The 25,738-nt window shown below is 31.9% G+C and overlaps 1 long non-coding RNA gene across 1 annotated transcript; it reads right to left on the reverse strand.

The window, feature by feature from the left end:
• Positions 1 to 11,822: 11,822 nt before the first annotated feature.
• Positions 11,823 to 16,374, reverse strand: LOC120082740 (uncharacterized). Its single transcript, XR_005483260.2, has 2 exons — positions 13,765 to 16,374; positions 11,823 to 13,317 (listed from the first exon to the last, which is right to left on the reverse strand). It is a non-coding gene; the product is annotated as an uncharacterized LOC120082740 (long non-coding RNA).
• Between the last annotated feature and the right edge of the window lie 9,364 nt (positions 16,375 to 25,738).

Below are 25,738 nucleotides of genomic sequence, written 5' to 3' on the forward strand. Positions count from 1 at the left end.
TTGTCAAGACACACTGCCCTTTTGGTTGAAACATAATTGTATCCTAGTTCAACATTCTTGTTTACTGCTTTTATCAACATTCAACCTCAAAATCACTTATTTACCAATTACCCCTTGGTTTGCATAAAAAAAAAAAAAAAAAAAAAAAACTCATTCTTAGAAAAATTGAGTTGCATAAATAGTCTCTTGAGATTAACTCTTAGAATACTCAAAACTTATTATTTCATTGACAATATATGCTTGCACTTAGACCATATTTATTCTCATTTTTATCACTCGTAGACATTTGGTCAATCAAACCGTAGCGACTAAATTCTAATTATAAACCATAAATACTAAATTCTAACTTTCTCTCAATTATATGATTCACAAAAATTAGATAATATATAAAATCACATGTTGTTGGATAATAGCTATATCTAAATTTGAAAAAATAAATAGACTCGAAACAAACATGAATTTTTTATATCTTTCCAGAAACAAAGAATTAAAAATATTAATCTCTATGTCATCATATGTATGTCAATATCTGATAGATATTTCTGTAAACAAAAAAAATATTTTAAAATATATTTAAATTAATGATGAAGGTGTTTTCACTCTCGAACTAAGTCATATTTCTTGTTATTAATTAGTATATATCATCATATTAAGATTAATAGATGATATTATTAAAAGTTTTATGAATATTAATAATAGATATCAAAGCTATTGATTAATTCTTAATTTTAATGTTAAGCAACTCGGCTTACAAATATATCGATGGATATTAACAAATATTTTAATCATCATTCAAAATTTTTGTATCAATATTTGGGCCTATGTAATATTCATATAGAATATTGAAATATATTGGGGTGGGGTTGATGTGGTTCATACATGTACACTAAAAAAATGTAATCAACCTTTTTTTATTTCTTTTTTGGATTTTGTCCATTAAAACATAAACTAATAATGGTAATAATTTCAACTCTTTAAACTTTCACCACTGAATTTTAGCTACTTTCACTTTAATATCACCTAAAATCAGTTCAAAATGATGAACTAAATAAAATTGTTTTGATGAACTAAATAAAATTGTTTTTCTTTGAAATTTTCTACTAAAATAAAAAAGAAAAGTTATCATGTAATTTTTTCTAAATGAGTAGAATAAAATATCGTGAGGTTAATCTGTAACAAAAAAAATACAGAAAGGGTAAGATAAAAAAAAAACACTCACATTAATGAAAACTCATTACTATTTATTAATGTTAATATTTTTCTCTATATTATGTTAATCTATGTATTTAAAGAAATTTATCTAATTTAAAAAATTATGCACTAATAATTTTAAAATGTAATTCTAATAATGAATGTAAATTGATTCATTGATGAAAGTTTAGGATGTTAGGCCGCGTTTATCCACCCAAAAACGTAATAAATCAATGGTAATTCGAAAAATAGGTGCCATTTAATTATGTTTGTTGTAGTTTATCTGTATTTCGTAATCGTGATGAAATGTGGGGTCCACTTCGATTATCTGTAATCAAATAATGTAATCTGATTAAGGAATTGAGGATGCTCAATATGATTGTGTATGAAATTTCTATGGAGCCCACTGATTGTTATTGTTACCGTTGCTTTTACCGCTATAGATATTATTATTGTTATAGTATTAAATTATGAATCTAACATATATGTTGTTACTGTTACTGATATATTTTCAGTTACGTTATAGTTTAGTGGTAACAATATCGGTAAGATGTAATTGTAACAGTAATAGTCTGTGACAAATTTATAATTCTAAGTAAATGTGATAAAAAACAATCAGAAAACAATTACGATTGTGGTCCATTACGATTGATCTATCAATAAAATTCTATTACAATTATACCATTTTTCATTATCGAATGGGTAAACGTGGCCTTGGTTGAATAAACTAAGTTGAAGAGTTTAAGTATTACAATGACTTTAAAAACTAAAGGATTAAATTGATTTTGTTCCTAACGCCTTTTTTAATTCAACCATATGAGTTTGTATATAAATATTTAATATTTATATGAATATGTTTTTTTACATATAAATGAATAATACTTTAATTAATTGAATTTTCTTCAGCTAATTGTATTATTAATGGATAGCTTGATGATTTTTTAAAAGGGATATATATATACCTATTATATTTGATAAATATTACACTTATCTTTATGCAACCCATCTAATAAGTCAATCATAATTGTCACATGATATTTTTTTTAAAAAAAATTATTTAATTTATTTTTTGAATTGAACCTAAAAATAGGTACAATAATGATGCATTAAAATATTACTCAATAATATTTAATGGAAATAATTCCTAACTACGATTTTTTTATATATTTTATATGAGTGAGAAATAGGATACTATATAACCAATTGATCATCTTCCAAATTTAAAGTGTATTAGTTGATTGACATATATGCCCAATATAAAATAAATCAGTTAACTGATACACGATACATAAAGTATATAAGATGTATTACTAATATACATGCTATACACTTAAAAGAGGATAAAATTGGAATAATAAAAATGAAAATCACATCTATTATTTTCTGCTAAACTTGTAGATTTGTAAATTTTAAAAAACCATTGCTAAATTTACAATTTCAGATTTTTTTTTTTTTTTTTTTTTTTTTTTTTTTTTTTTGCAACTACCCCTATTAAATATATGATAACGAAGAGTTAAATTCATGAATAATATAATTTAAGAAACAGATGAAAATTTTAGGATAGTTTTGAAAGAAATAATTTTGCTCATGTAAATAAAAATTGAATTTTAGTTTTAGGATGATAGAGATTTAAAGTAATGACACATTTAGGGCATTATTTGGATTTAAAGGTATATGAGTTTTCTCTTGCATATTAGCTTCCAAGTTGATAATATGAGTCCACTAATATTAATGAAAATGGTGAGTTATATAAGAGTTTCCTTTAATAAAAAATTGACTTTCCCTTCTTAGGTTTAACACACCTTTTTAGGTTAAATTCCAAAAATTTACTTTTTTGTTATTATTTTTGTTCCCTATAAATTATAATATTTTAATAACACAATAAACAACAAATAGACCACTCTACTAAAAAAATCCAAATAAAAAATGAAAAATAAGAAATGAGAACGTAAAACAAAAACAATATCTAAATGATCTTTAATAAATAATGATCGACCTAATAATTTAAGTGATCTAACACTACCTACTCCTCATAAGTTATAGATTCAAATTCCTTCTCCACATTTAATGCAATATTTAGAAATAAAAATTATATAACAAATTTATTTTAAAACGAGATAGAGATTAAAGGACTATGATGATGCTTCCAAAAAAAAAAAAAAAGATCAAAGGACTATGATGGAAATTTTAAAGGTTCAATGATGAAAAAAAGAATATAAATAAGTTTAGAGACTAAACTGACATTTAAAGCTTAACTAATATCTAAAATAACACTCTAAATTAAGTCTACGGGTTTAGATCTACTAAGAAGTTAAAGGTTTTCAAATCTCCATAACTTTGGTTGTTCATTTTTTTTTTCTAAATCATCTCTTAAAGGTAATTCTTTAGTTAAAGAATGCGGAAGTATGCGACAATCTCTGAAACATTTATTAAGTTCATCAACATGTGAGGTACTAGATGATTTTATTTATTACTCTTTTAGTTCAACAAAATGTGGAGTTTAAGGATTCCAAGCCACCATTTGTGAACATTTCTTCGAGTGTTTTGTATGGATCATCCAAATTTTACGGCCCAAATAACATTTGACCGAAATTTTGATATAACCTTTTAATTGTTCTCGCATTCCCTCCTCCATTCTTTGTACTCACATTCGCATTCAACTAATCCAGTTCAAGCTACTTTTGACATGCTAGTGTCCTCTTTCTCCTTCACTCTCTCACGTTCTTTTTCTTTGCTCTCTAACTCATGTTCACGGTTAGACTCGTAACTCTAAAAATAGTTGTTGACAAGTGGTTTGTGACATCAACAAAAAATTATTGTTTCAACCGTCTTCAAAATTTGAGTCAAATGACATTTTGACCGAAAAATTTGGTCCATCCATATAAAAAAATCTCTATTGATGTATTACATCTTAATTTAAAAGGAAAATTTGACTGACCAATTATTACCATCTTCATTATTATATTGGTTTATGAAAAAGAATTTGAAGTCATTGTCAAACAGGTGAGTGGGCAAAGGAGGTAGAGAGGGATAGTGACCTTTTTTAAAAAAAAAAACAGTGGAACAGTTGAAGTGTCCATTACGAGAGGTATCTCTAGCTTATATTCCATATTCCATATTCCATATTCTATATTCCAAAATCCAAAATTTTTAAACTTTATATAAATTCTATTTAATTTTAGATTCTTACCACCTTCCTCTCATCATCATTGTCACCACTCTTTTTGGATCATGTGTCACCTATATATACTATAAGTTATAACATCATATATACAATATAATTTCAATTTATTTTTAATTAATTGCTTTAAATATAAGTGGTAAAAGTAGCTTCAATTTTTGTAACAAATTTGCAATATTTTTTTAATGGTTACTAATAATTTTTTGATAGTTTCTATATTTTAATTGCTATTTTATAAAAATAATCAAAATTATTTTAGCTTTGTAACTTTTCTCTTATAAATAAATTGCTTGCTCAAAATAGGAATTTAGTATATATATATATATATATATATAGCTCAAGAGTTATGAACTTGAAAAGAAACACTATTCTTGAAGGCATGTTGAGGATCTCATATTTATTTAATATAAGAAAACTTATTTTTTTAATCTTTGAGTTTTAAAAAATAAGTATGTTTAGTCTTGAGTTTTCAAAATATACCTTTTTAGTTCTTTAGTTTTTTTTTTAGAATAGATGAATTTGATCCTTGAGTTCTCAAAAGTGGAATTTTCGAAAATAGAAAAATAAGAAAAACTATTTACACAAAATAGCAAACTTTTAATTTTTTTTATAGAGGCTGATAGAAGTATTATAGTAATAGAAACGGTTGGAAGTTTATAATTCATAGACGCTAATAGAAGTTTATCGATATATATAAGTGTTTTTTTTTTTTTTTTTTTTACTCTTTCTTTAAGTAGTTCGACAATTTTTCTATCTGTGAAAATTTTTCTTTTTAAAATGTACTAAAAGTGTACCTTTTTTTTAATCTCCAAGTTTTAAGAATAGGCTTAAAAGGTCTCTAAATTATTCTTTATTTTTATTTTATATAATTATATGAAATTTTAGAGAGAAGAGATCGTTTTTTTTTAAAAAAATAATTTACTAAATTAGAATAATAATAATGAAGTACTGCAAGGACCTTTTAAACCTATTTTTAAAATTTCAAAGATTAAAATTGTATATTTTGAAAATACGGGATCAAACACATATATTCTTCTAAATTCAGGGACTAAAAATGTAAATTTTCCTTAATATAATATAAGAGTATATGAAATCCAAAAAGGTATTCAATTAATCAGAATCGTATATAAAAAAAAATAGAGAAACCCCACATCCTCTATATTCACTAAAAACTCAAAGGTTGCAATCAATAAATCTAGAAAAGGGGGAAAAAGGTAAATATTACCTAAGCTTAATGCTTTTTCTTAGTTTAAGATCTCACATTAAAAATGATTTTGATAAGTTAAGTGACTATTAGATAAGAACAAATTATAAGGAGCGGTATAAAAAAAATAGGGTTTTAGGTTTGAAGGCTTGAGTGGTGTATATTTACCTAATATAGCACCACGACGTACGATGTGAAACAACTAACATTGCCTAAAATTATTGATTTTTTTTCTTTTTTTCTTTTTCCCGTATGATTGAACACTTAAATTAAAATAAAGGAGAAAAAACATTTTATCATGTATCAGAAATCTTATTTGAACTTTGCTAAAAAAAAAAATAAAAAAAATTGTGAGGAAAAATATCAATTTATAGCATTAAATTTTGGAGGTTAAATCGATTAAAATCATAAACTCTTTAATTAGGTGTGTATTCTCAACATGTCCTTTTAAAATGGTGTCTCTAATACCATATTTGATAGTATGAGGTCTTATCTAAAAAATCAATTGACAATAAGAGGAGTAGCTCATCTATTTTATCAGAAGTGTGAGATTCCTTAGTATTTTTCGTGTGGGATCCTCTGCATGGGGTTCAAGATTTTTTCTATTAGTTTTATTCTACAAAGTTAATGGAGTTGGTAATAGTTTGTTTATGTCAACCTCACTTTACTCTCACTTATGCCAAACATTTCAGTTCTCTCTCAAACCCTCTTCTCTGCTTCTCAGATCTCTCAATTCTTCATTAGGTTATTCCATGGATGATGGAATCTAATGTACACAAGGTTGTAGAGGTCTTATGCAACCTGATAAATTTATAAACTCCGAGCCTAACAAGAGTTGTAGTATTAATAGGATGGGTATTGATAACTTGTAGAAGTGTAAGTTATTATGGTTTCTTATTTGGAATAATCATGGAAATTCATTAGAAAATGCATTAACTTAAAAAGAAAACTATGTAAAAAGATGATTCTACGTTTAACACTTGCAAAACTAGCTATCCTAAAATATGACAATTCCAATATCTATAAACGCAGAATTTGAATAAAAAATAATTAGAATATGTCAGATTGAAGCTGCAGCAGTGAACGAATAAAAAGATCGGTCCAACTTAACCATACACTGAAAAGAATCAGAATGCATGAAGATGACAGGCACATGGGTGGTGACATGTTTCACTACAACAAATATCACCTACAATAGCATTAAAAAAAATGCTATCGTAGACTTTTCATAGCATTTTCGAAATGTTGTCATAGCCCATATTATTGAAAATCCTTGACTTTCCATAATGTCTTTTCACTGCTATAAAAAACGCTATAAAAAGTCTATTTTTGATAGTGTAAACATAATGCTATGTTATTACAAATAGATGAAAACAACTTCAAGGTTGTTAGAAATCAATTACATACAGCCTGTCTTTATATACATTTTGTAATTACATGTACATGTAAGAGAGTGAAAAATTACAAAGGGATCAAAAAAGGCTATCAAACTTATCTTGTAATAATCTTTGTAACTCCCCGAATAGAATACCATCAGCTTCTTCTTGGACGTACCTTATCCTTGGCCGAACCACATAAATCATCGTGTTCATCTTCTTCCCTGATCTTCTTTACTCTATCGTGTACCATTTAGCCATCGATCGTGTACCTCAGCACCTCTATCATGTAGACCATCTTCGACTTTGAACCCCATTGTCTAGACGATCTTCAATAAACCCTTCATCATCTAGACGAATCTTCCCTTATCGTCTAGACGACTCCTTGCTTTACCTCCAATCGGCTAGATGACAGCAGCCTCCATTTTCCAGGCGATTTCTGGTAGCCTTCTCCCTCAGGTTCTCTCTTTCTTTTCTCTCATTTTTCTCTACAATAAAGAAAAGAAAGGAATAGTCATTAAAGGTCTTCAAATCGCAGAAGTGCACATCTTTAGGCTTAACCATTAAGGTGTAGGGTGAAGATTTTCTTCACACGGATTGTGCTTATAGCACACTGGTTTGAGTTAGTGTTTTCTCATAGGTGGTATTCGGTTTTCACCATAGGGCCTGGTATCTTTAAGCCCAAAAGATCAATTTCAGTTTTAAGAGTGCAGTGAATTCTCATCCCAATTTACATATCAAGCCCAACAAGTGGTATCAGAGCTTGCAAGAAAACTTCAAGATTAGTCAAGATTCTAAATAAGCAAAGTCTTGGAGCTTTTCAGATAGAATTTGAATCAAATATGGCAGTAGCAAGGTATGAGATTGAAAATTTTGATGGGAAAGGAGACTTTGGCTTATGGAAAGCCAAGATCAAGGCCAACTTGGGACAACAAAGGGCACATAAGGCCCTAAAGGATCCAGCTAAGTTGCCAATCACTGCAATTGAAGAAGAAAAAGAGAACATGGAACTAATTGTTCATAGAACACTTATTTTTAAATTTTTCAGAGAGTGTCCTAAGACAAGTGATCGACCAAGAGACAGCATTCAAGATGTGGAGTGAGTTGAATGAGCTTTATGAGACTAAAAATCTGTCCAACAAGCTTTTCCTAAGGGAAAGGTTCTTTACCTACCAGATGAATGCTTCTAAATCCTTGATAGAGAACCTAGATGACTTCAAGAGGATAACTACTGAATTCAAGGCTCAAGGAGAAGAGATTGAGGTAGATAATGAAGTCTTTGTGCTTCTCAACTCACTGTCGGATTCCTACAAAGATGTAAAGACTGCCCTAAAATATGGGAAAGATTCCCTAACTACTGATATTATCATTTCAGCTCTTAAAATCAGAGACATGAAGCTTCTAACTAGCAAGGAAGACAAACCTAGTGCATAGGACTTATTTGTCAAGGGTAAGTCAAAGCAAAATAATAAGGAAAAAGGAAAACAAAGCTCAATAGAAGAGGGGAAAGAAAAATCCAAGTTTAGATGTAAATATTACAAAAAATATGGACATCTAATCAAGGATTGCAGAACTTTAAAGTGGAAGAATGAGCAAAAAAACAAGCAACCACAACCTCAACAGAAAGTCCAACCTAATCAATCAGGTGAAGCCTCGGTTTGTGAGGACTCTTACTTCTATTCAGATGCTTTAGCTACCTCAAATTGGAAGGCATAAGAGGAAACTAATAAGAACCTAGATTGGGTTCTAGATTCAGGGTGTTCTTTCCACATGACACCCCACAAAGACTGGTTCAGTACTTATAGAGAGTTGGATGGAGGTTCTGTTTACATGGGTAATAATAACTCATATCCAGTGGTTGGGATTGGCTTTACTTCACTTAAACTTGAAGATAAAACAGTCAAGCTATTTAGGAATGTCAGACATGTGCCTAAGATGAAGAGAAATCTAATTTCACTAGGCATGCTCGATTCTATTGGTTGTGAATACAGAGGAAAGGAAGGCTACTGTGATGTTTTGAAGAATAGTAAACCTATTCTCAGAGGGGTGAAGATTAATGGTTTATATGCTGTTCAAGGAGTTCAGAAAATACACTCAGCTTTGATTGTGACTCAGAAGCAGCCTACTAAAGGAGATCTTTGGCACAAAAGACTCTCACACATTAGTGCCAAAGGTCTACAAGCTCTTGCCAATCAAGGAATTCTACCCAAGGGAGTTCATCAGAGCCTATCCTTTTGTGAACATTGTGTAATAGGGAAGGCTACAAGGCAGAGTTTTGTGAAGGCTCAACACCCAACCAAGGCCATCCTTGACTATGTGCATTCGGACCTATGGGGTCCTTTACCTTTCCAATCCTTAAGTGGAGCCAGGTATTTTTTAACCTTTATTGATGACTATTCTAGAAAGTGTTGGATCTATTTCCTTAAATCTAAGGATTGAGTATTTGAAAAGTTCAAGGAATGGAAGATTATGGTTGAAAAATATCTAATTGTCAAATTAAGTGTCTAAGAACTGATAATGGGCTTGAGTACTGTGCAGAGGAGTTCAATGTTTTTTGTAGATAATATGGTATTACTAGACACAAGACAGTTAGATATACACCTCAGCAAAATGGGACGGCAGAGAGATTGAATAGAACTATAATGGAGAGAGTAAGAAGTCTATTGTCAGATTCTATACTTCCTAAGGCAGAAGCAGCCTCATATACTGTCCATACACTAAACAGATGCCCCCATGCATCTCTCAACCTTCTAACCCCTGAAGAAAGGTGAACCAACCAACCTCCTAGCCTAAATAATCTAAGGGTATTTGGTTGCACTGGCTTTGTTCATCAGAGTAAAGGGAAATTAGCTGCCAGAGCTGTGAAATGTATGTTCTTGGGTTTCACGAAAGGTGTTAAGGGGTTTAGAATGTGGCACCCTACAGAGAAGAGATGTATCACCAGCAGAGATATTGTTTTTAGGGAGGATGAAATGTATATGCAGGGATCTAACTTTAATGTTATAACGCCTCAAATGAAGAATGATAAAATTGAGGTGGAGCAAGTTCTTAACCGTAGTTCTGATCCTTCAAGCTCTGAATCACCTTTTGATCAACTACCTCATCTTTAAGAAGAAGTAGAAGATGCTATTATTGATCCCGAGCAAGAAGAACCAGATTTGAGAGGGTACAGCCTAGCTAGAGATAGGTAAAGAAGAACTATTGTACCACCTTCAAGGTATGATGACTACTTAGCTTTGAATGCTTCAGATTTATGTAATGATTCAGAATCCTCAACCTTTAAAGAAGCCTTGAGTTGTCCTAAAGCTAAGTTGTGGATAGAAACAATGAATGAAGAAGTTGATTCATTAGTAAGAAACAACACTTGGGAGTTGACACCTTTGCCAAAAGGATGCAAGCCAATTGCATCCAAATGAGTGTACAAATTGAAGGAAGGCTTCCCTAATGATCAAGGACCTAGATATAAAGCTAGGTTGATAGCTAAGAGTTTTACACAGAGGCTGAGTGTTGATTTCAATGACAGACTTATATTAGACTGTTATTGTCTATTGTGGCTCTAAATAACCTAGAGTTGGAGCAACTTGATGTTAAAACAACTTTTCTATATGGCTTCTTAGAGGAAGTTATCTATATGAGCCAACTTAAGGGTATGAGGTCAGAGGAAAAGAAGACTATGTTTGCCTACTTACAAAGTCTATCTATGGCCTTAAATAGGCCCCTAGGTGCTGGAACAGAAGATTTAGTGATTTTATGCAGAAGAATGGCTTTAATAAAAGCTCCTATGACAGTTGTGTTTACATAAATACTGATACTTATACTCATCCTATCTACTTGTTACTCTATGTGGATGACATGCTTTTATCAGGAGAAACTATGAAAGAGTTAAATAAAGTCAAAGATTTACTCAAGTCAGAATTTGAAATGAAAGACATGGGCAATGCAACAAGAATACTAGGTATTGATATAATCAGAAACAGAAAAGCAAGAATTCTAAACATTCATCAGTCATAGTATTGTTAGAAATTGCTAAAGAAGTATACATGACAGAGGCAAAATCAGTATCTACTCCTATTGCTAACCATTTCAAACTCTCAGCAGAAAATTCACCTAAAGAATCTGACATTGAACATCAGAAGGTAATGTCAATTGTCCCCTATTCCCAAGTTATGGGAAGCTTAATGTATCTAGGTGTCTATAAGGTCGGATATTGCCTATGCTACAAGTCTGGTGAGTAGATATATGGCTAATCCAAGTAAAAGGTACTGGAAGGAAACTAAATGGATAATGAGGTATCTTAATGGTACTTCTATTGCTAAACTAATGTACCAACAACTTCCAGACAGAGAACCAGAGTTGATTGGGTATGTTGACTCTGACTATGCTGGAGATCTAGATAAGAGAAGATCTTTATCAGGGTATATCTTCCTATATGGAAGGTGTGTCCTAAGCTGGAAGGATACACTATAATCAGTAGTAGCCCTTTCTACTACTGAGGTAGAGTTTATTGCCCTTTCAGTGGCAGTAAAGGAAGATTTATGGCTAAAGGGTCTCCTATGTGATTTCGGGATCAAGCAGAATACAGTGAAATTTTTTGTGACAATCAGAGCACCATACATTTATCTAAGCACCCTCGGTACCACAAAAAAACTAAACATATAGATGTTAAATATCATTTCATTCGAGAACAGATAAAATCAAAACAAGTTGAAGTTCTAAAAGTATATACCTCAGAGAATGCATCCGACATGTTGACAAAGACAATCACTCAGCTCAAACTTCAGAAGTGCCTTGATATTATAAGGTTTGAGCTATGAGACAAATGTTAAAGAAGAAGACAGCCAGTTTAGAGAAGCTGAAGAAACACTTGAAGTTTATTTCAAGGTGGAGATTGTTATTACAGATAACTGAAAACAATTTCAAGGTTGTTAGAAATCAGTTACATACAAGCTGTCTTTATATACATTTTGTAATTACATGTACATGTAAGTGAGTGAAAAATTACAGAGTGGTCAAGAAAGGCTATCAAACTTATCTCGTAATAATCTTTGTAACTCCCCGAATAGAATACCATCAGCTTCTCCGTGGACATAGGCTATCCTTGGCCGAACCACGTAAATCATCATGTTCATCTTCGTCCCTGATTTTCTTTACTCTATCATGTACCATTTAGCCATCGATCGTGTACCTCAGCACCTCTATCGTGTAAACCATCGTCGACTTCGAACCCCATCATCTAGACGATCTTCAGTAAAGCCTTCATCGTCTAGATGAATCTTCCCTTATCGTCTAGATGACTCCTTACTTTACCTTCAATCGGCTAGACGACAACAGCCTCCATCGTCCAGGCGATTTTCGGTAGCCTTCTCCCTCACGTTCTCTTCTTCTTTTCTCTCGTTGTTCTCTGCAACAAAGAAAAGAAAGGAATAGTCATTAAAGGTCTTTAAATCTCAGAAGTGCACATCTCTAATCTCAACCGTCAAGGTGTAGAGTGAAGATTTTCTTCACATTGGTTTGAGTTAGTGTTTTCTCATAGGTGGTATCCGATTTTCACCATAGGGCCTGGTATCTTTAATCCCAAAAGATCAATTTCAGTTTTAAGATTGCAGTGAATTCCCAGCCCAATTTACATATCAAGCCCAACATGCTATGAAATCTTTTCATATGGTGAGAAAAAAACGTTATAGAAAGTTTTTTATAACATTTTTTATAGCAGCACAAAAACGTAAAATACATTCAATAGCATTTTTAATATCATTGTAAAACCGCTATAAAATTATTTCCATAGCATTTTAAAGATGTTATCATAGCCGATGTTATTGAATGTCTTCGACTTTCCATAGCTTTTTTTGTAGCAACAAAAAATTCTATAATTAATCTTTAATAAGCACTTCTTAATGACATTATTTCTTTTTTAGATTTTATTGCTATGGAAACATTTATACAATTTGCTTCAAATATTATCGTAAAATCTAAATTATTTTTATCTACAAACTTCAATATATTTAATTACATTTACATAAGAAATCGAATTATATATATATATACACGCACGTACGTATATACGTATGTATATTGAAGTCGTTTGCCCATATTATTATCTAAACGAAGAAAGATATAGTTTACATTTCATACACATCTAATAGTTATAAACAAAATCTTCAAAAATACAATGTATAAAGTGAGGAAACCATTCCCATAATGCCAAAATTTAGATCTACAATCACGAATAACTATCATATATTGGATCTGTTAACCATTCTTATCATGACATCGAACTCGTCACAAAACCACCTTCCACAAACAGAACTCAACTCTTTAATCGAGTATTCCTTCCAAAACTGATTGCAGTGGTAACTCGTTGAAGCCTACATATCCAAGAAACCAAGGTTGGAAACAAACTCCATCCTATCCCATCCCCAAATCAAAATAAAAATTAAAATCTAAAAAAAAAAAATAGTTGCAAAACTTTATACTTGTTACAGATCAATGTCTACTTTGATCCAAAACTAATTGAACTTAGAGAAGTTTACTCAAAAGGAAATCTAATCAGAAGTTCCATCGATCACGATTGTGGTTTTTTTTGCCAGATGTTAAGAATGATGGACATTTCCAAAACGAGTATTGTTAGTAAAACAGAAATCAAATGTATTCAAAGGGCTTTTGTAGAACTTATCTATTAACATCTAGCTTCAACCTATCAAACCTTTCTAACTAAGAAAGCATAAATAATAACTATTGCAACATGTAAATTTGTGATGATTCAGATTAGATGTCACTCAATGCTTTGAAAAAAATTATTGAATAGGGCAAACCTGACTTTGATAATAGTTGATTGAGTATTGGATCATTTGGTCTACTTTCCATGGCCATGAGTCAACTTCATAGATTTATGCAACCTCATTAACTAAGTTGTGCAATACACAATCAAGAGAAATCCATAATGCTATAAACACTAGTATAATTAGAAGTAAGAAACTAAAACGCTTAGTAATTTATAAATAAGTAAGATGATATAAAAAGCATTTGCACAAACTCGTAGGGAGTATAATCTCCATGACATAACCTTTGCTGCATCTATGTAGATTTCAAGAGCTACAATTCTTTGAAAATAAATTGAAAAAATAAAACATGTAAAGCACCATCAACATAAAAAAAAAAAAACAAAAAAACAAAACAAAAAAAAACAAAAAAAAAACAAAAGAAAGAATGTCTACCATGATAAATTTTTCCAAAGCTAATCACATGGGCAAAATGAACACACTAGATGTCGCTTAAAACATGAAAAAGAGTGAATTTCAGTAGGATAAGATCTAAGAAAGTAAATTACTTGGAATGAAGCTAAATTAGAGAAGCATTACAGATCTAATCGAGCTTCTCAAACAAAAAGGGCAAAATTTAATTGGGAGATCTTCTTCGAACAAAGGAAAATACAGATCTAAACTCTATATATTGTGAGTATTTAGATCAATGATGTTTGAAGTGAGAGTTTCTGATCGAACATCGCGAATCACTGTGACTATGCCCATAGCAGTTTTCGTACATAGATAACAAACAATACAACTAAAAGTCACAGATAAATAAAGTAAGAACATATCTATCTTGGGGCGGGTTTTGTTAAATAATTTATAAAAAATCAATTGCAAGACTTGAGTATCGAGTCACCAAACTAATTGGGACTAAACCAAAACGTTTTGAACTTTAAGCATCAAAATAAAAGTTTATAGAGCCCAAATTAGAAATTTTTTTAGTGATAAAACTAAAACAAGTACTAAAAAATGTGAAAAATGTTGAGTTCATTTTCAACTTCTGGCAAGTTAATCAAGTCATGAAAGCACTTCAAAGAGACAAGGATGATCTTAACATCAAACAAATAGTGAGTCAATAATTATGACAAAAGAATCCAATTTATGCATAATATAAATAGAAATCAAATTAGGATAATTGCAAATAATTATTTGTAACTAACTTCTTAGCTACAAATCAAATAGTTAAAAAAATACGTTAAAAATTTTACTTTGTCTAAAAACAAAAGAAAGAACATTGGAACTTCCATATGAATAAATAGAAAGATGGCCAGTATGCGATTGATAAGAAACAAAGATAGGGACAACAATATAAGAATAAGAGATGACAAAAAATAAAAATATAAAAACATATACCGTGGGGTTCCTTAGATCTGATACTTGATAGATTTAAAGGTCCCGAAAATTAGAGAAAACTAGAGAATGAGATATGAAATGACAAAATTGAGAGAAAAATAAGAAGTAAATTAGATACAAATGATGATGAAAATCGAGAAGAAGAATGATATGAGAAGATACCTAATTTTAGACGATGGCAAATGACGAAGAAGGAGATGCTTGTTAATGAATCAATGTGTTGATTGCAATAAGTATATGTATATTAAAATATAATGACCGAAAAGCCTAAACATTTTACTTGCATTACCCGAATGACTTACGTACACGATGAACCCATATCTTCTCTTATTCAATTCACCTTCCAACAGCAAGAGAACGAAAAAGAAACTTCTAAACAAATAAATCCGATTAAAGAAACAAAAAAATAAATAAAATTTCCAACAAAGTACTATACATATCAAATCAATTAAACCTCATACGGGTAATTGAATATAGAAAACCCTTTTAGAAGTTGAGATGAAAGATTGAGCAACAAAACAAGTGAAAAGAATGAATTGAAAAAGTGGAAGGAGATAAAGTTATATGCTGTGTGTACCATGAAATCAATTAAGAAAGATGTGGGAAAATGCAAATTCAAAGAAGATGAAAGCAGTGAAATCGCATATTCAAATTCGAGAGAAGACAAGAAGCAGATGCTTGAAAATTGCTCGACAACCAAAAATCTTCAATGCTCGGCAAGTGAAAGTTGTGAATGAGGGAAAAGACGATGCTAAGAAGAAGAAAACAATGTTTTGAATGAAGAAGACGATGCTAGGTTAGTTGTGGTTTTGTGGGTGTCATCCGAAGGAAGAAGAAGATAAAAGCAAGATGGAGAGAAAATGAAGGGTTTGTGAGTGTCGTTCAATGAAGGGGCCTTGCGAAATACACAAATTGAGGGAAAAAATGTAATATGACCTAATTAAGTGTGCCCAAATTTTCACTTGCCTGCCTTTTTTTCCTACTCTTCTCAATAGCAGTTTTCAAGAAATATAACATTGCAATGCTATTAAAAGTTCTTTTTGTTGTAGTGTGTCTAATCAAAACGCAAGTTGGAAGCTAATTTGAAAGAGACATGACAGTGTCAATGAACTTGTGATGTGAGGAATGCGGTGTAACAGGGTATGGAATTAAATGCAACGTCTGTTAGATAATCATTAGAAAGAGAGCTGAAGCACAACCAAGTGAAGCCTTCAAATAGCTCAAATCTCACACATAAAAAACTTTCTTCCCCTCCCCCATGACACCCTGGTCAACCATTAAAAATCTTCATTATCTTCAATCACTCAAGCTCCATCTCTTCTTGAAGAATTATAGGATGAGAGCTCAGTTATCTTTTTCATTAGTAAAAGAATCTTATCATCCATTTCACCAACACAAGTGTAGCAGCCAACCATAAAAGTCAATGGAAGCAGGAGATGGCGACTTGACATTCTTACTTTTTTAAACATTTATTCTTTTGTTCTCTTTTGAATTGTACTAAGATATCAACATTGTGATTACACTTATTCTTAATATAAATCTTAATCTCTATCATTTTTCATTGGTTTATATGTTCATTCTTCTCCATAATAAGTTGTTAAATTCTTAATGGGTTGGGAAGAGTAAAATCAACATTCTCACGAGTTTTGCATAGGTGGAAGTTCATCTTACTCAATGTATGCTTAATTTCGTTGCTTGAATCCATCTAATCAATTGATTTAAGTAGAAATAGCTGATAGCTTGAGAGAGTAAATGGCTGAAAAATCGTTAAACAAAGAAAGAAGTGGCTTTAGAAATATAGATAATCGTTTATCTATTTTAACTTAAGTATGTGTCTTAGAGATAAGATCAATGTGGCATAAACATTGAGAGATGTTTAGTTAATTTTGTTAAGTTAAAAACATGATGCATAAACTCGGATGAATGTTGGTAAATCTTATCAATCCTACTTTAGTCATTGATTTTTATTCATCCAACCCAGCTGTCTATACCTTTGCTACATTCTCACCATCAACAAATCTCATCTCCTCATTTAACGCACATTCACTCACACTCTCAATACATCACACTCTCCATTCACCTTCATCTTCCCTTTTCAATTGTTTTTAAATAGTCTTTCATTTTATTTGTACAAACAATCTTAACTCATATTGATTAATTTTTATTCTGTGAAAATCATTAGAACTGATAAAAATTAATTATCACAAAGTCCCTGTGTCGACTTTGGTACTCGTCAGATACTTCAATTAGGCTTATCCTTGAGTTTGGTTGGGAAAACTTGTGTTAATTAAAGAATAATAGAGAAAACAACATGATCATTTAAATCAACATTGCACAACACAACAGGTCTATATCCACAAATAGCCATCTCTTGATTCCTTAAATTAAGTAACAAATTTCTTAACCGAGAAATCTCATGACAAGCTTGGGATTTAAACAATAGATTGATTGATGATAAAAGCCTAGCCTAAGAATTTAGATATACCAATTTGTATAGTTGGTCAAAGGTCACCGTAATTAATCATCCATGCAATGGCTTAGCTAACTTACCCAGAAATCTCGTGACAAGCGCCCTAAGACATTAATTAAGAGATTTAATTAAACTAAGTGCTCAATAAGTTGGGTACAATTGTGCTCTATAAACATCTTACACTTTCATTGCGATTAAGAGGAAAACTAAAACACATTTACGATGTAATGCCCTAATTAAGTAGACAAATTGATTTTACTCTTGAACTAAATCGAGATTGTTAATCATAACCTAGACCGCTAATTCACTTTGGCATGCTAACAATTCATGCTAATAACGATTAACACAAATAATGTCATGGATTGTGAGCTAATCTCTAGTAAAATGAAGATATACAAGGGTGATCAAACCAAATAGAAACTCAAAGTATATAAATTTGAATATAATATCAAGAGTCACAACCATTCAAAGGAAAAATAAAAAATTACAAGTTGTCTCAACCAAATAAAAATGGGTTTATATCTAATCCTCAACTAGAGAGAACTTACATTAGCGACAAATCATGGAAATTTAGCTCCAAATGGGAAAGAAAATAAAGAAGATGAAGTAATTTTGGGGCTCCAACTCAACCCTCAAAGTCGTTCGATTTCACTCTCTAAACCAATATCACAACCTTTTTTAACCATCTATAACCCTAAGGACCCCACATCTACTCTTTTTACCATCAAATTGATCTTTTCACTCCCCTCGTTGCTTTAATGAAAACTCATACATGCTGCTTGCAAGTTTCTACATGTTTCCTAATATGCTAGCTGATGTTCCCTTCATTCACTCATAATTCGTTCATTGTTTGGGTTTGTAAGACAACGTATGTTAGAACTCGGTTAAAAAGCATTGAATACTTAGTAGGAAATTTTGATGTGCCCTAACATTTCTCAAAATAGTGAGAAAATGCTTGTGTGTAGTGCATAATATATACTAAGTTGATGTATAAGTAACCTTTTAACACACAAATTAAATCACTTATCACATTAAATCAAGTGTAGATCATTAATGTACTTAGAAAGTAGTACTTTGAAGTATTCCAAAGTCGATTCCTGTCAGAAAAAAGTTACTAAAACTAATGCGACAAGAACGAGATGTTTGATAACTCCTTGCTTCTTTGCAAATGTGATAACCATTAAAAAATGTGATGGGTATGTATTTTGTTTGTATTGAACATAGAGAAAACGATAATGTAATAGATCACAATGTGCTTGTGATATGTTGTGAGCAATGAATTATAGAAATTTAGAAAAACTAAGAGAAAATATACACATTGGCTCAATGTAGAACATGGATGAGTTTTTGAACCTAACTTAGATGGCCAAACAGAATTCAGACAATCAACAGAAATAAATCGAAAACAGTAAAAAACACCGATATATAGTGGTTCAACCAATTTGGTCTACATCCACTTGAGAACAAACTTGAATTAATTTTATTAATGAGCAATAAAGAAATTTTACAAATTACTGATAATCAACGAAATCACCAATCTGTAATTTCAGTATCCATTGATATCGAGAGATCCGCACATAACGTCGCCTCTGAAAAGTGAGAACAACCCGCTGCAAAATAGCCCAAAACAATATGCTACCCGCCTCTGACCGGCGAACCACACGTAGTCCTGCGCGTCTCTCTTACCAAGAACAACTGCCGGACGAACCGCCTAACGGAAACTTCCACGCTGCTTGCTGATCTGCAAGCACCACACTCACGCCGCGACACCCGAACCGACAAACCCAAGTTCCAGCCCGCTCCTCAACTACGGACAGACGGTCGCGACACTTCCTCTCTCCCAGGCGGCTTCTGCCTCGTTTTTCAAATGGCAACCTGATCTACTTCACAGACGGTTGCTGCTTCGAACGGCGGCGGTTCTTCTCCAGCAAAAATCTTAGGCGGCTTCCTTTTTATTCCCTTCAGCGGCTGCCTCCTACGTCAAAAAGGGGTACACGAAATTCAGCCCTATTTTTGTGAAGATAGGGATAATTGCAAAATTGTCACTGCTCATAAAATTACAATAATGTTATTGGGCCTTTAATTTTTTTCCAAAAAATCCAATAAAACCCACTTAAATACCTTGTTATTTTATATGGAGATAGTTATACTTCTACTTATGTTCTAACTCAATGCATCGGCCATTGTTTGCTCTCTATGCTTCTGAATGAATGTATTAGTCCTAGTAATACACCCTAGCGATGAACATTCACTCTCGGTTAACTTAAGTATTTTAACACACACTACAATGAAACTGGGATTTCATGACATTTAAAAACTGTCAGATTTAAAATTTGTGACAGTTATTTTCAGTCATTATATCGCCTGCATGTTGGATTTTATGTCCTAAAACTCGTAGTTTGTAAATTAATAAACTTATTCTGTTTTTTTTTTTTTTTTTTTTGATAAAATTGTTATTGAACTTGTAATCTTGAATCCAATAAACTAAGGTCTTGAGGCTATTTAATGTTGTTTGAACTTTATGTAGTGACATAAATGCGGATCAAGTTCAAATATATAGCCCAAATGGTCTAAGATGAGACCTAGTTTGTAGTTAGTACAAACGATGTAATCCTGAATCGTTCATATAGAGATATGTGTGTGGGGGCATCCTATGCAATGAGTTTGCATAAGGCTGAACCATGAAATAGTCACTTTTTATGTTCTAAATACCGTTTTATGTATAAAATTGACTATTTCGTTAATTGGTGACCTAGGTAACTTAATCTTAATCTTGAGCTAACTATGAACTCCTGTTCACTCGAAATTATTCTTAGATCTGCATAGGTGAGGGCAACTCATCATCACTAGCGCAATAAGTCTCCCATTTCAGGGGTAAGATCAGATGGATAGCTGGGAACATAGGGTACAAGACGGAATTCACTTCTACCCATTATAGGGATAGTAGATAGGTTGTTCCTTTAGTACTGAATCCAGATTTTGAACAAGGGGCCCCACTCTCTCCTTGGCCTGAGAGGGATTCGGTTTATAGGTTGGATCTTAAACTAATTTTTCATTAAAGGATCAGTGGAACTTAAGGAACAAGATGTAGTCTTGGGAAAAACAATTTTTATGACCCAGCTGAGATTAGGAACAACTTGTGAAAGATTAGCTTACTAATCATGGTTATATCAAATGGACATAAATATATTTATAGTGAGGGGTGTGCAACTACGGGACTATAGTGGAATGACCCGTTAGTTAACGAATGTTGATTAGCTCCGTCTAAAGAGTTTAGCCAGCTAATCTCGGATCGTTGGAACCCATGATCTATAGGTTCATTAGGTTCCCCTACTAGCTCATATGGAATAAATTAGAACAGTATGATAGAATAATTCGAATTAGATAAAAAGAGAGATACCGACAAGTATATGTGATATAGTGGTCGGGTTTTCAGTTTAGAGATATAGCTTTAATATTTATATTTGATTTAAATATCAAGAATATGAATACGTTCATATTGGAAGCTCGAAAATAATGGAAATGGTCAAAGATGTAAAAAGTCAAAGAGTTGACTTTTGACTTTGAAAAGTCAAACTTTGACCGACCTTATATTCAAATGTGATTTGAATTTCGAGAAAATGAATGCGGATTCATGCTTGGGAGGTCAAAATTAGTCAACATGGAAAGAATCATAAAAAATCAAAATGTTGACTCTTTGATCAAAGTTTGACTTTGACAAATGACTACTATGACCTTTGACTAAAGTTAGAGGGAAAATCCAAACTTTTGTTAGATAATTCCACTAACAAAATAGTGGGCTAGGTGTTGGCTTATAATGGAGACATTAAGCCCACTTAGATAGTGGATTCTAAGTGTTAGGTTTTTATGAATTGATTTCATGCAACTATTGCATGACCCTTTTCTATAAATATAGGCTTTTGAATTTGGATGAAAAACTTTTGCCATTTTTGCCATTTTTAGTTTCTCAAAATTGGGCTGAAAAAATTAAAAACCCAACCCAAAAAATCTCCATCTTTTTCCATCTCTTTCTCTCTCTCGGTTTCTTCATCCACGGGGTCCCACAATCCGGTTCTAAATCCAGAGGATAGTAGGTCAACTCTAATGGTGGTCCGGAAGAGTTCAGATCGAGATTAAGCGAGGAAAAGCGGTTTTCGGGAGTTTCAAAGGTAATTCTTAATTACTGTTTTTTTCCTTCAAATTCCTTGTTTTTTTCCTTTAAATTAAAAGCAATTAGAGTGTAATTAGATCCTTTTTCCGTTGCATATGTCTCGTGTTCCATCACTACAAATGTCATAATTGGTTTTCTCATGACAATAAATAAATATAAACAATGAATAATTACTGAGAATCATAAACTGTCATCGTCAAGTTTACTATGGCATGTTATCATTGTCATCAATTGAATCTAAATTGGCTTATTTCTGTAGCGTTATGTGTATTGACGATAGTATAAAATGTCAAAAATGAATATATAATAATATTTTTTTTTTGTCAAGAATATCTAAAATATGACCATTCGTTGTCAAGAATATTTGAACCATGGGAAACATTTTATGTCAACAAATGTTCTATAATAACATATTTTTTTATTGTCACAGAATTTCATATTTACAACACTTTTGTATTGTCAATATTATACATGACTTGATAGTTTGTGTCAGGCTTTTGATTTTAATTTCAGGCCCAAAATTGAATTAAGAAATCTGATCCAATATGTATAGGAGAGGTTGGTGAAAGAAAAAGTGGAGAAACGGTCACATTAATGAGCTGAATGAAGAACATGTGGAGATAACACTTCCACTTCTCTGCTGTGTAGATGAAAGATTATTTTGGTAAAAAGAAGTTTCTTTCTCTCTCTAAACTGAGGTATGATATTTTATCTCAACTCTTTCTAATACTTTCCTTTGATCTAGAATTGATGATTTCAAAAATGCATGTAATGAAACAGAAAGAGAAGAAGATGTCAGTACTACAAAATGGAAATTACTTGACAGTTGTAGATTTTAATTACTTGACGTTTTCTTAGAAAAAAAAAGTCAAGTAATGTGATTTTGGACAAGAAAATGTCAAGTAAAAGGGTTAAAAAACGGAGATTGACGGAATATTTCGGACATTTTCACGCGAACCTTTACTTGACACATTTTTCGTGTCAAGTAATATAAGGTCTTACTTGACACGTTTCATGTGTCAAGTATACGAAGTTCTTACTTGACATTTTTTTCATGTCAAGTAAAATAAAAAAAATTGCCTAATAATATTTTTCAAATAAAATATCATACATTTTTGAAACCCTAGTCGTTCATGAAGTAGTCCATTGCGCTGTTGAAGCTTTTTTCCGCTTGCCTCGCGTCTTCTCTCCCATCACACCGTCGAAGTTTTTTCCGCTCGTCTCGCATCTATCTCTCTTTGCATCATTGACCTCTGCAGCCATCGATTTGTGTCGATCGTTTTGCATCTAGCCATCGATATGTGTCGATTGTTTTGCGTCTAGCTCGTCCGTCGATCGTTTTGTTTCATCGATTTGTGTCGATCGTCTAGCTCGTCCGTCGATCGATTTTCGTCTAGCCATCATTTTGCATCTCTTTCGTTGATTATTTTGTGCAGCGTCGCTCATCAATCGATTGATTTGTGTAGTGCTGCTTGATCGTTTCTCGTGGTTTGTTCGATCGATCGACCCACCCTGACGGTTTTTCGGTCTAGCCATCGACTGTCTACAGCGTCGCTCGATCGTTTTTCGTGCTTTTTTCGACCGGTCAACCTGTCCTGACTGTTTTTCGATCTAGCCATCGACCGTCTGAAGCGTCGCTGGCCGTCAACTGGTTTAGCCACTTTTTACTTCATGCTTCGATCGTTTCTTGTGCTCTGTTCGATCAGTCTAGCCACTCTTTGCTTTGTGCTTCGATCGCGTCATTTGGTAAGCCTTATTTCATTTTCATTGCATCTGCAATTTATTTTCATGTGCCCTGTTTCAAGTTTATATATTCATTTTTATAACTACTACCGTTCTTTGATTACAAATTAGACATTATGAAGAATTCAAACACATGCATCCAAGAAGTATCTTATTGTCTTCTGACATTTTTGGCCGTTATATTGAAAACAATGTATAAAGAAAAGTGTCCTTCAACTATAAATTAACACATCATTTATAATTTGAAAGCATTTGATTCCATTTGAAATCGCCGGTCTCTACTTTAGTATAATACAAAAGTGGTTGTAGTTGCTCTTTACACCATTTAATTTTTAAGATTTTGAATTTAGTAAACCATCTATTCATTACAACATTAGCACACATTTGAAGTTTTTGAGAGTTCAAGTTCTTAAGTTCTCTATAAATATCAATTCTATACAAATTTTATAAGTATTTGAATTATTGTAATATTTTTTTGTAGTTCCAAGATTAGCTTATTATAAGTATGGATAAGTCATGGATGACAAAGAGTAGATTATCTAAAGAGTTTGAGTTGGGTGTGGAAAACTTCATCAAATTTGGATTTTTCAATACAAATAATACTACTATACGTTGTCCTTGTTTGAAATATGGAAATTTTAAAAGACATAATAGCAATGATATTAGAGATCATTTATATTTTAATGGGATTAATGAATGTTATAAGATTTGGTTTTGGCATAGTGAGGAACTTCCTAGTTCATCCTTGCATGGAAAATCCTTTGAGTGTAGGTATGAAGAGAATGATGTTGGAAATATAAAAGAAATAGTTGAAATTGCTCATGAGCAATATTCAAACGATCCTAATGGATTTGAAAAGTTGCTTAATGATGCAAGAAGCCATTGTATGAAGGATGCAAAAAGTTCACCAAGTTGTCTACATTAATGAAGTTGTATAACCTAGAAATCTTCGTTTAGTATTATTGTCAGTAGATGGATAAATCCACATAGTGATATGAGCTCTAAGTATAGTTGTTGGCTAGTTGTTATGGTCATTTATAATCTTCCTCCATGGTTGTGTATGAAAAGAAAGTTTATGATGTTATCAATATTGATTCCAGGTCCAAAACAACCAGGGGATGGCATTGGAATATACTTAGAGCCATTGATTGATGATTTAAAACTTCAGTGGGAAAGAAGTATGCAATATTATCATGCTTATCAAAAGGAACTATTAAACTTAAGAACAGTTCTATTGTGGACGATCAATGATTTTCCAGCATATGGGAACCTTAGTGGATGTAGTGTCAAAGGTTATAAGGTTGTCCAATTTGTAGAGATAACACAACTTCATTAAGACTGAAACATGAGAAAGAAATAGCATACCTTGACCATTGAAAATTTCTAGTACAAAATCATCCTTTTCGACGTCAAAAGAAATCATTTGATGGTCACAGAGAATTTGAAAATATTCCAAAACCTTTTTCTGGGGAGGTTGTATTTGAAAAAACTAAAGATCTTGATTTTCAAAGAGGAAAAAAAAAAAAAGAACAAAAGAAATATCACAAAAGGAAGTACCAAAAGTTGTTGGAATAGGATGTCTATTTTTTTTCAACTCCCTTATTGGAAACATTTCCATGTTAGACATTGCTTAGATATGATGCATATCGAGAAAAATGTTTGCATGAATATCATAGGTACACTTTTTGATATTCCAGGAAAAAACAAAAGACGAATTGAGTGCTAGATGTGATTTAGCTTATTTAAAAATTTGACCAGAGCTTACACCTATTAATGGGGATAAAAAAATATTCTTTCCCTCTGTTTGTTATACTCTTACTAGAGAAGAAAAACGTTGTGTTTTGAAGATGATATCAGAAATGAAGGTTCCTGAGGGTTACTCCTCCAATGTTAGAAATCTTGTGTTAATGGAAGATTTAAAATTCAATGGTCTAAAATCTCATGATTGTCATGTGCTCTTACAATAATTTCTCCCCATTGCCATCAGATCTGTGCTACCAAAACATATTCGATATGCGATAACTCGTTTATGTGTTTTTTTCAATTCTATATGTAACAAAATCCTAGATGTTATACAATTAGAGAAGTTGCGGGAAGACATTATGATTACATTATGTTTATTAGAGAAGTATTTTCCTCCCTCATTCTTCCCAACAATGGTGCATCTCACAATACACATTGCTAGAGAAGTCAAACTTTGTGGGCCTATATATTTCCGATGGTTGTATCCTTTTGAAAGGTTC

The sequence above is a fragment of the Benincasa hispida genome, chromosome 8 (assembly GCF_027475165.1).
Source record: "Benincasa hispida cultivar pf3 chromosome 8, pf3_genome.v1.1, whole genome shotgun sequence".
NCBI lineage: Eukaryota > Viridiplantae > Streptophyta > Magnoliopsida > Cucurbitales > Cucurbitaceae > Benincasa > Benincasa hispida.